Genomic DNA, 13,388 nt, shown 5'->3' on the forward strand with positions numbered 1-13,388 from the left:
CTGGTACGCATCAAAGACAACTTTGACTCCAACTTCGCTCGACCCGGAATCCACTGAACAAGAGGTAGAAGATGGAGATCACTTCGAACGCATGTTCAAAGAAAATCCGATTACGGCAAGGCCTAGTGGGCCACAAGAGCCCCCACGCGACCCAAGCACGTCACGGCCAAGTACAGACTTGGACAAAGGCAAAGGTAAAATGACCAAATACAAAGGTTAAGTACAAAGGCAAAGGCAAAGGCAAAGTCGACCACCCCAACGACAATGATTTGAATGGATCAGCTCCCTCACTAGACAATGAGTTCGGTGTACCAATCATGCGAACACCCAGAGCAAAGAAGGCGCTCACATCGGCGAGCGAAAAACTTCGACACTCATCTAAAGCTATGAACCCTGTCACTCGGCTTGGCTACAACAAGTACATGGCCCATCACTATGCCTTCGCGATGAAGGTAGTGGCCGAACAAGAGCCCAAGAGCTCAACCGAAGCGGCTCGTAACCCACGATGGGTGGAAGTAGTCGGCCTCCATCCACACACTACAAGCCTTCATCACCTGCTTGAGGGGGAGGAACCGAGATGGCCACGGCGAACAAAGCCGAAGGTCGGACGGAAGCCGCACAGAAGCCAACATCGAAAACTGGACAACGTCGAAAACATAACCAAATGTCGAGCGCTTCTCGACCCATCAGTTCCTCTATGTCAGTGTTGACTTCAGCTACCTCTTGTCTGTCTAGCCTTCAGTTGATCCGGTTCCTTCGAATCAAACACCCCTTCCGAATCAGGTGACCCTGATTCGTTCCAGCTCTTGTCCGAATTGGTTGTCTCCAATTCATCCTCTTCTAGGTCCTTGACCACATCTGCCCATGTCTTGGTGTTGAGAGATCAAGCTCAACTTAGTTTAGTTAGTTAGTCAACCATGTAACTTCGTAGTTACCTAGATAGAATCTAGTTAGAAGTGTTGACTATAACACCTTTAATAGGACCTTGTACTTAAGTGGGATATTCTAGATCCTCCACTCCCAAGTACATTTAATATAGGACTTACACCTTAGTACCTATATTCTACTCACACATGTGCACCTTTGCACATGAGATGTATATATACCTCATTGTGGGTATTTTTGTATTTGATGATGATAATGCTAATTTAATATAGTTACTCATCCCCCATCTTGTGTTGTTCATAAGTGTATCTCTCTTCCTCTCTCTCTCTTCCTCTCACACACATACACACAAATATCACTTAATCTTCCGCGTAACTTAATCACATAATTAGGTACTAATTAACCCTTGCTTAATTTCTTACCTAATTCTTAACACTTGGTCTTGGCCTTCCCGGCTTTGCCTCCCCATTTTTCAGTTGGCTTCGGCTTGGGCTCTCCGCTCCGGTGGCTCCTCTTGCATCCAATCTCTGCTTTCTCAATTGTCCCATGCAGTCTGACTTCTTCAGTCAGACCGAAATCGAAATCGGTTTCTGACTCGCCTTTTCAGTCGTCATCCTCATTCCTCCCCCTCAAGTTCTGCATATCGAGGTACTACACACCTAGTGCACCGGAAAATTGCCACAACTTGTCTAAGCCGAGGGGTTTGGTGAAAATATCAGTCACCTCCCGATCCGTCAAAACATACACCAGTTCCACTTCACCAGAGAGAACACGCTCGTGGACAAAATGATAGTGCACCCAAGGTAGGAATTTGACGAGTGTCATGCCCGTCAAAAACACACACCCAATAAAAATGTCCGTCAAGTGACATATAAACTTACATTTTCATTTTTCATGTGAAAGTCGCCCAAAATTTATACAAGTCAAATGACATGCTAAAAATTTATTTTCCATGTCATATATATATATATATATATGACATTGTATAATGTCATAATACATCTTATATATAGTATATTTAATATTGTAATATGTACTATGTATATTGTAGATTGTAGTATATGTACATACTATACTATATATAAGATGTATAATGTCATAATACATCTTATATATAGTATATTTAATATTGTAATATGTACTATGTATATTGTAGATTGTAGTATATGTACATACTATAAAATGTACATACATGATACTACAAAGACATATACTATTATAATGTACATTGTAGTATGCACATTTTATAATAGTATAACTGTATATGTATTAATATGTATAATGTGAGCCGTGAGTCGTGAGTCATGACTAATAACTATGCTTTCAATGTTTCATTTCTAAATTCCCGAATCCCCCCTCTTTCTCTTTTCCCACTCTTTTCTCTTTTCCCCCTATTTTCTCTTTTCTTGCTTTCCTTCTTCCTACTCCTCGCTTCCTACTCCCTGCTCCTTCTTCTCGCTTCCTACTCCCTGTTCCTTGGTCGTTGCCCATTGCTCCCAGCACGCTCACTACTCGTTGCTCCCTGTCACTTCTCGATGATTGCACATCTGCTATTTGCCACCACTCTGAGGTATGTATTTGTCTCTTTTTTATTCTATTTCTCTCTATTTTCTCGCTCGAATGCATTCCTCGCTTATTTGACTCGGGTTCGATCCCCACGTATTTGAGGGGTGGCCATAGTCATGGGGGTCATCATGGGCGGCAATAATATGACAAATCAATCTATCTGTCTCTCCTCCTGCCCTCCCCTATTCTTGTCTTAACAAACGGTGAGAGATCACAAATTATTACAAGAAACTAATCTCATGTTTGGACGTATTTTGTGCTTGGGCATTGGCCAGCCCCCCCCCCCCCCCCATAATTCTTTTAATATCGAGTATAAATGCAGCTGGAATAGCACTTTAATTTAGATCTATGACTGGCTTATCTCCATTTCATATGACCTCTCGTAGAGTAAAACATGGTTTCACGTTCTGCATTGAGGATACAATCTCATGCTGTCATCCTTGGAATAACCCCTTTGAAGTTCACACCACTTGATTGGCTTTCTTCCCGTTTCTAGATGTATTGGGGTTGTGCTCTTAACCCCCTAAATGAAGGCAGTGAAATCTCTTTTATACTTTCATTGTTTCATTCCACGAGCTTGCTGAAATGCTTCCTCCCATACCTTTTTTGTAAAGCAGAATTTGTGTGATGCATGCATACGAATGACATTGTTGTAATCTCCCATCTTTGGGTTGTGCTCAAGTGCCACAAGCTCTCAAATTCATAATATGAATCTATGTGGTTTCATTTATCATGTATTCTAAGTGTGTTGACTATGTATGGCAACACTGAGGTGTTTGAAACTATGAACCACTTCAATTGCCTCCTCTTCATGATACTCTACAGGCTACTGACTTTCAGATTAGACATTTCTTCATAGTCTTGCAATTCGAGGACCAAAAGTGTTTCTATGTAGATTTCTATACCATGGAACTTCGAAGGCACAAAATAGTGCAACAACTCCCCACACCCATCCTAAGAACTCTTACCGTAACTTCGGATTTGCATGTGCATGTAAGCTAATGTGAGCCTTCATCTTTCTTCGTTTTTTTTTTATAGATTGGAAGATCTAGAGTGGTAACTATCCTTTATTGCCCATCTCATCTTTGTTTTTTTTCTTGGTTTGTGAATTCTCTCAGTTTCAAGAGTATGTCTTGCCCCAAAAAACATAGATCACACCAACCTTCTATTAAGAGTGTGTTTTGCAAGAAAGCACATCTTAATGATACTCCAAATAATGATGAAGAGGTTGTCACAAATGTAAATGTGTCAACATCTTCTTCTAATAAAACAAAAAGAAAATGGAGAAACTAGTGGACTTTGCTCCACCCATGGGCATATTTGACAAAGTCCTTATTAGGTGATGAAAAAATAAAATGCATGTGGTGTGAAGATGCAAGAAGGAATAATGTTTTACAGATGGTGGATCGCTTAGCATGCAATTGTCATCATTGAATGAGCATTCTAAGTCATCCGACCATGTAATAGCAAGTGTTATGTATCATATAAAGATAAAAAAGGAAAATGCAAATGTGAAAGGCCCAATGAATGACAAAATTTCAGAAATCATGCATTTAGAAAATGAGAGAATAATCTTATGCATGAAGTTGGTTCATTTTTATGCTCGTAATGATATTCCATTAGAGAAATATGTAAAACAATGTCAGTTACAAAGAGAACTTGGTACTCCAAATGCCCTTGCCTCAAATGAATATGGTACTTATGCTAATGCTAAATTTGCAAGAGAATTCTTAATGGCTATTAAGAACCACAGAAGAAAACTCTTGTATGAAGAAATTCATGGAAGTCCATTTTTCTCCATCTTGATTGATGAAAGCACCGATCGGACATTGGAAAAACACCTCATTATCTATGTCTTGTACTTAAGCGAAGGTGGCAAAGGGGAGCCACAATGTAAATTTGTGCGTCTTCTTCCGGTGGAAAATGGGAAAGCTAAAGGTATCTATAATACTATCACTGAATTCATTTTGGAGAGCAATTTAGATTTTAAAAAACTAGTGGCTTTTGCAAGTGATGGGGCATCATCTATGGTAGGTAAGAACAATGGAGCAATTTCTAAGTTTCAATCCATGATGCCTAATATTTTGGGAGTGCATTGCATTGCACATCTTGAATCACTTGCCATAAAAGATGCATATATAATGTCTCATGCACATGTGTTTAGCTTCCTTGATGCATTTGCAAATAAAGTATACTCTTGGTTGGGAAAGTCAACTAATAGACACAAGGAGCTAAAAGAAATAATGAAACGACATGGTAAGGGTGATTTGAAGGTGCTTAAAATTCACTCCATAAGATGGTTATCTCGAGGCCAAGTAATGGAGAGACTAGTTACACTTATGCCTGCAATTTTAGAACAATGGGAAAAACATGAGAAAAAATGGTACGAGTATGCTACTATATTCCAAGTGCAATTTATGTTACACCTATTGGCAGATATTCTTGTGGAATTAAATAAATTAAATGAGTAGTTCCAAAGGGAATTAATGGATGTAACTATGCTTGGTGTTCACTTGGATATCATCCATGAGAAACTTCGAAGACAATATTTATCTTGTGAAACATTTGGCACCGGGTCTATGTTTCTTGCAAACTTTCTAGATAATGTGAAAGATGGCATACTCACATATATTGGATGTGATAATGTTACTCATTCACATCCATTGAAGTTTATACCAATTCCAAACCCAAAGGAGGTAACAAAACGATCAAGAAGACTAGTAAGCGGTCTTGATAGTGAGAATGAAGATAGTGATTTCAACTTGAATATGTTTCATGGTAATGTGGAAAATTGTAGTTTGGATGAATGCATTAGCATTGGAAAGGACTTTGTCCAACATGTTATTGATGCCTTAAACAATCATTTCCCGGATGTTACATTTTTCAATGTTGTAAAGTTGTTTAATCCGTCTTCATGTCTTATTGAGGAAAATGAAAGAGAGAAAAAGACAACGGAATGGTTGCACAAACTTATTGGGAAGTTTAATATTGATAGGCAAATTGTTGACATGAAAAGATGCTTCAATGAACGAGAAGATTTTGTTGGTATGCTTGTTAGAATTGCTAAAGGAAGAGGAATGCATGATGCATGGGATATTTGTTGCAAAGCACAATCTTCGTGGCAATTATTTCTAGGTATTATGCAATTGTGGCAACTATGTATGACTATTCCTATTAGTACAGCAACATGTGAACGAGGTTTTTCACGTCAAAATATCATAAAAAATTATATTAGAAACGGTTTGTCTTTGGAAACTTTAGATGCTTTGATGTTTACATCCTTGAATGCTCAAGATACATCAAACATTTGTTGGAGGGATATATTTAACCTTTGGTATGAAGAAAAAGAGAGAAGGATATTATCATTGAAGTAGACACATATTTTACAATGCTTAATATGAGGAGTCATGGTATGATAAACATTTTTTGTGTTTTTTGGGTTTTGAGAAATATATGATGATTTAAATATTCAATTTGTATGATCTCATTATCTTTGTGAGGTAGTTATGTTTATTTGTGTATCTTTGTATACTTTCTATAATTCAAGCATCATATGCTTTTCATTATTAAAACTTGTATGTCAAATGACATGTTAGTTTTGGCACTCTCGTGTCATATGACATACATCTTTAAAAAGTGCCCCGTCAAAAAACTTAAAGACCAACCTGTCAAATTCAGGCCCTGAGTGCACCTCGATGTGCTTAGTCCGGGCATGAAGGTCGGGGTTCTTAGGCAACTGGATGCTGGTGAGGTTATCGCAATAGATCAGGGTTGGATTGGATACCTCCACCTGCAGATCCTTTAGGAGCCTCTTGAGCCATATGGCTTCGCATTTTGCGGCCTCAGTGCTCAACAATGCACTGTCGGCTACTTCTTACTGCTCCAGCCAACTGCGGTGCTTCCTGAGCATAATCAACACATAGTGGCGTTGACTGATCAGTATGCCTTCCGGGGTGCGGATCACTTCAATCCCGAGGAAGTAATGAAGGTCTCCTACATCTTTCATCTCAAACGATGTCGCGACCTGGGATTCGACGGTTGATTTCGTCCAGGTCGGCGCCGAAGATGAAAACACCATCCACATAGAGCAGTATGCTCACCGGCCCATTCCAACCTTGCCGGATGAAAAGTGAAGAGTCTGATTTTGATGGAGCAAACCCTATCTGACACAGTCGCTACATGATCTTCGTGTTCCAGGCACATGGGGCTTGCTTGAGTTCGTAGAGGGACTTCCTCAATCGGCACACCGCCGATGTATTCACTCCGGACTAAAATCTGGGGGGATGAACCATAAACACATATTCCTCAAGATTACCTTGCAAGAATGCATTTTTCATATCCATCTGATGTAGATGCCACCCCGTCACCGCTACCACCATAAGTCGGACACGGAGGGTTGTCATCTTTGCAACCGGTGCGAACGTCTCATCGTAGTCAATGTCATGTTGTTGTGAGTAGCCCTTTGCCACTAACCAGGCCTTGTACCAGTTGATGGAGTCGTCACTATTGTATTCGACCTTGTATACCCAACGACAACCGATCGGCTTCACTCCTTTCAGTACATCTGCCAAATCCCACGTCTTATTTTCAGTGAATGCGTGCATCTCTTCCTCCATTGCGGCACACCAATTTGTGTCTTTTGCCGCTTCTGCGTAGCTCTCCAGCTCATGCAGTTCTGCCACCTAAGTCATGTTCACATAGTGATTCGCCATGTACTCATTATATCCATACCTTATTATGGGGTTCTTGTGGTGGGTGAATCGGCGGATCTTCTGGGTCATCGATTTCGTGGCCCTCTTGGCCGACTCGGACTTCTCTTCCGAAGGTCCGTCTCTAATTTGTCCAAAGTCTGATCCGGTTTGATCTGACTCATCTCTGCCGGTGTCATACTCTAGCATGTGCTTCTTCCCTTTCTCTTTGCGCGTGAAACCGTCTCCTCGGGTCTTTGCATGGGGAAAGCACGGCCGAGTCTCCACTATTCGTCGGTTCATCATCTAGTTGACAACTCCGACTCAACCAATCCGGAGTCGGTCCACTCATCCGGAGAGAAGTCGGACTATCCGACTGTTTGGATTCCGCGACGGTTCTCTCTATTCGGGATTCCACCGGATCATCTACAGCAATCGGCTCGGGTTCAGATGAAGAGAAATATCAGGATGCCGATTCATCAAAAACGACATCTCGGCTTACTCGAAGGGTGAAAGCATGGGAATGGGAACAATTAGCTATGTCCTTGACATAGCTAATTAGCTATCTAAAAAGCTACATGTAATCTGTATATTTTGGCATTTTTAGGGATGATTAGAATTTGATCTCAAATAAAGACTAGCTAAACGATGGACCATAAATGGTAATATTTCCATCCCCATCATAAATGATACGTATCTTTAAGATCTTCCAACTAAAAATTAGCTATAAAAAAAACTATTTAGCTGTGGTCAATTTACCAGCTAAATAGCTATAATAGTGTTTCCATTCGCATGCTTTCACCCCGAACCGCTTTTGATCGAGGGTTATAACACTTATAACCCATCTGTTCATCTGAGTAACCGACGAGAATACACTTTTTTGCTTTCGCGTCTAACTTCCTTCATTTTTCCTTCAGCACATGCACATATGCAATGCTACCGAACACTCGAAGGTGTGCCAAATTTGGCTTCCGCTCGAAGCACAGCTCGTGCGGCAACACCTTAACCCCTAAGGCCGATATCCGATTCTAGATGTAGACGGTTGTTCGAATTGCTTCACCCCAATAAAACTTGGGCATGCTTTTCTCCTCAAACATTGCCCTTGCCGCTAGCTAAGGGTACGGGACACAACTATTACGCTTGGCCCAACAATCTTTTACATATATTTCCTCTAGCGTCCTATTCCAAAGCTTAGCCATGTCATTCTACTTCTGCGTGTATCTGAAGGATAATTCCCTTCGTTTGCAGATAGCTCGTGAACTGGTTGGAAAGTACTCTTTCCGCCATCCGATCTCAAACGCTTCATGTTTCGTACGCTACTCAAAAATGTCGTCGCCACCTGGTACGTACAACAATCAAGTGACGTGACAAAGAACTAGGTGATCCTCCGGGATCTCCTCGTGCAAAACTTCGCCCATCAAAATTCAGCCCAAACAGCATTGCAGCAACAAGCACAGGAACCCGTGGGCCAATTTGGTGTTATCCTCAATCAACTCCTCATTCGCGCCAACCCTACCATGCCCAAGCATGTGAAGCTTTTCTTCTTATGACCCCGTTTGCGCTATGACATCACTCGTTGCGCTTGGGACCAAGGTCCCTAGACATTCAACGACGCCATCCTCACTGCCCAATGCATTGAGGCTTGTACATTATCCGACTCCCAACCACGTTGGCCCCATACATCATCGACCGACCTACGAGCCCAATACCAGGGAGCGGCCCCCATGGACAATGATGTCCAAAACGTGCAGTTGCAGGCTTGCCACAACCTGCCCCATCACGATGGCCAAGGGCGCCCGAAGTGTTTCTACTGCCACAATTATAGACACGTCTGACGTCACTGCCGGAAATTGCAACACCGGTCTCACAAGAAACAAGTCCAAATAACCATGACTAACGTGGCATCATTGGTTGAGCTTCTGGGAAACTGACTTCTAGGGTGTTGATGCAAGAGCCAATCCCCCACATCCAAGCAGTTGCCTCTTCCAGTTTGTAGGTATGCACCGACCTCGCCACCATCAGTCACTCCACCCACACCATCTTGTTAGACTCAAGTAGTAGTATCTCTTCCATTAGCAACGCCTTAGTTCACTAGTTAGGACTCCCAACATCCACCGCTCCTTCCATCCAAGTCCTTTTTGGTGATCACCAACATCTATACCACTCTCACACACAAGCCCACTACACCTTCACCTTAGGCACTCTCACCTTCTCACACCACTTTTATATCTTGTCCCACCAACTATTCCCCCTCACCTTAGGTTGCAATTGGTTCCTCAAGTGTCGCGCCGTGATTGATTTCGATACCCACAAACTTCTTGTCCTACATGCTCCCCTTATCCCTCTCCTACACGATACTTCCTAACACATGAGAATCCTCCCTCTTTCTTCGATCTTCAATCCATGTTGTTGGTCGAAGAAAACCATTTTTGAACAAGCAGCAATGCCTCGGAAGGCCACATGCTCTACACACATTCAAGTGTAGGAGGCGGACGATGCCCGACATGCGAAAACAACTCGCAATTTCCGCAACAAGACGGAAGCCATCGAGGAACATTCGAAAGAAGGGGGAGGTTCCATTCCGGTCCGAGTCGAGAAAATTTGATCGAATGCGGATATTGCGGCAAAATCAGCCACCATGAACAAGAGTGCGAAAGAAGAAGCATGAGTCGGCTTCCACTAACCGACAACTAACCAACTACGCCACAAATTCCGACTATGAAGATCGTGGCGGAATGTTCGTGATAAGACATAGAGCAAATTCTTTGTTGGCTTCTACTTCGAATAGTGCCACTAGTTCGGAAGAAGTATGGTTCATCGACTCCGGTGTTTCAAACCATATGATGTCTCATCATGGATGGTTCCGAGAACTTTGAGAGTCAGACCGACCCGGCTATGTCAAAACCGGAGATGACACTACTCATCCGATTCAGCACATCGGCAATGTTCCATTCGGAAAAGAAGGTAACCTAACTTACATTAAGAATGTCATGCATGTACCTACCATTACGAAGAATTTGGTCTCTGTCGGCCAAATTGTTGAGTAAGGGATGCAAGTTCGATTTAATCAAGGCGGTTGCTTCATCAAGAAAGAGGGTCGACTCATCGCTCGCGGACGAAGAAAGGTCGAATGTTCATTCTTGACTCACACGAGATGAAATCGTCCATGTTTGCAAAAGGCACCAAAGCCGACATCGACATAGAGTTGTGGCATAAGCGGATTGGCCACATCAACCTCCAAAAGCTCAAGGGAATGCAATTGAAAGGAGTCTTCATTAGACTCTCGACCCTCAAAGAGAAAGAGATTGAAAGCGTATGTGCAGCCTGCCAATTCGGCAAGCAACATCGGCACCCGTTTCCGAATGAGAGGAACGTGAGCAAAGGCGTACTCGACATAATTCATTCCAATATATGGGGTCCGGCTCAGACGGCTACATTCAGTGGATGTCAATACTACGTGGCCTTCATTGACAACTTCTCCAGGAACACCTAGATCTACCCCATGCGGCAAAATAGCGAAGTGTTCGGACACTTCCAAAATTTCAACAGTAGAGTCAAAAAGGAAACAGATCGACGTGTACGATGTCTTCGATCGGATGGAGGAAAAGAGTACTTTTTCGACAAATTTTCGGCTTTTCTTCGGAAAGAAGGAATTCAGCAAGAGTTTTCGTGTCAACGCACGCCACAACAGAACGGGGTAGCCGAACAAAAGAATCGGCACATCTTCGAAGTAGCACGGGCCATGCTTAACGAGAAGCACATGCCGAAATTGTACTGGGTAGAAGCCGCCAACACAACCGCCTACCTAATGAACCGGTGTACAACATCCGACGTGCATGAGGTTACCCCACACGAGAAGTTTTTCGAAAAGAAGCCGGATCTATCACATGTTCGGATATTCGACTCCATTGCATACGTGCACATCCCCGACAAGAAGCGACAAAAGCTTGACCCGAAGTTGGAGAAATTTATCCTTGTTGGATACTCACTGGAGCAAAAGGGGTACAAGTGCTATAACCCCTCTACTCAGAAGGTTTGTGTAAGCTGAGATGTAGTCTTTGACGAATCAGCATCATGGTACGAACCCAAGTTGAATCCTCCCGAACCATTTCCAGTCGACCCGGAATACGCCAAACAAGAGACAGAAGATGGAGATCGACTCGAGCACAAGTTCTAAGAAAGTCCGATTAAGACAAGACTTAGTGGGCCACAAGAGCCCCCGAGCAACCAAAGCATATATCGGTCTAGTCCGAAGATGGACAAAGGCAAGGTGAAAATGCCAGAGTATGAAGACGATCAATTCGACAGCAATGAATCGACTCACTCCCTCGACAGTGATTTCAGTGGCTTCAATGTACCTATCATGAGGACATTCGGCGTAAAGAAAGCCATTGCCACGGCAAATGGAAAACTCCGTCGCTCCACTCATGAGAAGAATCATGTTACGAAAATGCCAAAGTATGAAGACGATCTATTCGACGGCAATGAATCGACTCACTCCCTCGACAGTGATTTCAGTGGCTTCGATGTACCTATCATGAGGACATGCGGTGTAAAGAAAGCCATTGCCACGGCAAATGGAAAACTCCGTCGCTCCACCCATGAGAAGAATCATGTTAACCGATTCGGCTACAACGATTATATGGCATACCACTATGCCTTTATGATGAAGGTGGCGACAGTTTGAGAAAGGGAAAGTTTTTCGGAAACAGCCAAGGATCCAAGATGGGTCGAAGCAATGAACGAGGAGATGCGGGCACTATGCAAGAACGAGACATGGGATCTCATTTCCCACTCATTGCACAAGAAGGCAATCGGCTATAGATGGATTTATAAGGTGAAGTATAATGCCAACAGCTCCGTCAACCGCTACAAAGCTTGACTCGTAGCAAAAGGATACGCACTGACACATGGAGTCGACTAGGAAGAGACATTTGCCCCAGTGGCAAAGATGACGACTGTGTGGACCATGATCGCACTCGCAGCAGCGAAAGGGTGGCATCTCCACCAGATGGACGTAAAGAATGCCTTTCTTCAAGGCGAATTAGAAGAGGAGGTGTACATGGTACAGCCATCCGGTTTTGAATCCAATATTCATCTGAAAGCCGCTTGCCGACTCAAGAAGCCTCTCGACGGCCTCAAGCAAGCACTACGTGCTTGGCACTCGAAGATAACACAATATCTTCACCGAATCGGCTTTCGAATGTCGAAAACCGACAACTCCCTCTACGCAAGAAGCGATTCAGGAAGTCTAATTGTCATTCTTCTATGCGTGGATGATCTTCTGGTCATTGGAGGTGAGCATCTAGTCGAGATCAATAAGGTCAAGTCCCTCCTCTCCAACAAATTCGAGATGATGGACATGAAGGAGCTGCATTACTTCCTTGGCATCGAGGTAATTTGGACTCCAGCCGGCATTATGATCTCCCAACGACACTACATACTTAATTTGCTATACAAGTTCGGGATGGCTGAGTGTAAATTTGTGGCAACCCCTCTCGATCGAAACCTCAAACTGGATGCCGACTCTGGCACAGAAGAGTGCGAGCTGACTCAATATCGACAACTAATCGAGAGTCTCAATGATAATACATACATAAAAATTACATATTACATATATACATACACATTCTTACAAACATACTTTATATATTACATACATACAAACACAAACATAACACACATCACACATGCATACCACATACATGCATATATACCTACATTCATATATCACACATCACACATACATATATACCTACATTCAAACATTACATCCATTAATATGTATATACATACATTACACCCATTTATACATGCATTTTGACTAAACATAAATATATGTACCAATATATATTACCATATGTAAATATGTACATAAACATACATGCATGCATTACATACTACATACATATTAGAATCAACCATATATATTGACATACATATATACATAATACATACAATCATAGATTGACACATGCGTGAAATTCGTGATATTCTCCATGCGCAATATTCTCAATATTCGAGAATACAAAATGGCCCCAAGAATATTAAAAAACCATTCGTTTTGTAAAATAAATATAAAAAATTATTTATTTATTTAAATAAATGTATTTCACCAAAAAAAAACAATTATTCATTAATAGATTATAGTGTCAAGAGAGTTTATGAAACTTAATTTAATTAATTAATTTTTTAAAAACGAATATTTTTATATTTATTATACAAATATGATTAGTATGAACTTTGAAG

General features: G+C 42.0%; 1 pseudogene; it reads left to right on the forward strand.

Annotated features, from left to right (window-relative positions):
- Nucleotides 1-4,226: 4,226 nt before the first annotated feature.
- On the forward strand, nucleotides 4,227-5,825 carry LOC147864202 (uncharacterized; annotated as a pseudogene).
- Nucleotides 5,826-13,388: the final 7,563 nt, after the last annotated feature.

Source organism: Azolla caroliniana, unplaced genomic scaffold, assembly GCF_043228905.1.
Source record: "Azolla caroliniana isolate FFs.n. ecotype wild unplaced genomic scaffold, voAzoCaro1.0.p SCAF_5, whole genome shotgun sequence".
Lineage (NCBI taxonomy): Eukaryota > Viridiplantae > Streptophyta > Polypodiopsida > Salviniales > Salviniaceae > Azolla > Azolla caroliniana.